The sequence below is a fragment of the Phalaenopsis equestris genome, unplaced genomic scaffold (genome assembly GCF_001263595.1).
Source record: "Phalaenopsis equestris unplaced genomic scaffold, ASM126359v1 Scaffold200734, whole genome shotgun sequence".
NCBI classification, from domain to species: Eukaryota; Viridiplantae; Streptophyta; class Magnoliopsida; order Asparagales; family Orchidaceae; genus Phalaenopsis; species Phalaenopsis equestris.
Window position 1 is genome coordinate 78785 of NW_018220542.1, and position 1550 is coordinate 80334.

Below are 1550 nucleotides of genomic sequence, written 5' to 3' on the forward strand. Positions count from 1 at the left end.
TGCATACGAGGCTCACAAAATAATCATGTCGACTCAGAGTGTCCACACTATGCTTTCAAGGCCTAACTAAGACATAAGGCCAGAGAGTGAATCACTGTATCCTAAATGGGCGACAATCTATTCGCAATTGGGGCCTATGAAATGACACGAATGAAGTCATAAAGGAAGACAGGGCTCAAATGTGCTCAACAAATGATAGGTAATCTTAATTGGGTAAGATAATCGGATCATAATATCACGAATGTCATCCCAAGCTATTAAGACTCTAAGTTTCTTGGCCGTGAAGGTAGTCAACCCAACACAACTAGATATCCCTTTTCGACAACCCGTGAATTGCATAGTTTAAGGAGTTCTCGACAACCCTTAGGTAAAAAGAAGGAAACTCTAAATCCTATGACCCTATAAAGCTAGAGCTCACAAAGGTGGGACTTATACTCACCATAAAAATAACAAAGATGCCACTAGAAGGAAGAGAAAAGAGAGATCAAATTATAAAATTGAAAACACTCTCAATAAAGGACCTACTCCCCGCCTGGTTTAGGGAAGCCTCTAACATCATAGCTTGCTAAACAACCACCTAAGTATAAAACTTATGCTGGGCTAGTGCACTTGGGCTTCTTCTTGGGGCATGCAATCTCCTGCAATTATCTAGTCCTAAGCATGCAGACCCTATTAATATGACTAGAGATATGTCCATGCTATGTAAACAATTTTAAAACCGACCCGAAGGCCATGTAGAAAAGAAAAGTGCTAGTTTTAAAATCTTAAAGTATTTTAATCATAAAATTTTGATTAATCATAATCTCTTGTTAGGATTTTTATAGAAAAATTATAATATTAGGGTCCTTAAAGAGCCTACTTTATAACATTGGATTCGCGGACAAACCACAAGGTAAAAACAGTGAAGCCAAGTCAAGTCAATCACAATGCAAAAATGAAAGCAAGTCAAACATGAAATAATAAACACAGACTGGGTGCCTCTTGGTCATAAACATATTTTAGAGAAGCAAAAAAAATTGTCAGGCTTCGCATATACATATCTGATCCTAATGTTATACGTAAAAAAAGTAAAATTGAGATATGAGACACGAACCTCTGCTCCTTGTCTCTACAACGTGGTTTTGCGCCTTAAGTGCCTCAAAACTTGTGCATGTATCTTATTTATGATACAGGCTAAAGTAAGGATGATAAAAGTACATAAAAAGTCTAAAAAAAAGACTCAACTTTCATGAAAATCATGTTAGCAGAAGGCTATGCATGCAACTTACTGAACCATGCCCAGTGGGAGGAGAGCTAAACAACATCTACAAGCAAAAGGTTAACTTTAAATCATTACATCTCTTCCTTGTTGGACATGGCTCCCTGCAAAAAAGACCGCCTCTAATATACTAGTGTGTCATTGTCACACCCAACAAACACACAAAGTAACACGAAAGTGATGCCCAACTAAGGTAACCAAATTAACAGAGAACTATAGCCAAGACATCAAGAAGACTACCTAGCATCCTAGTTGTAGCCTAGCACACCATCTATCGTAGTGTCCTATCACA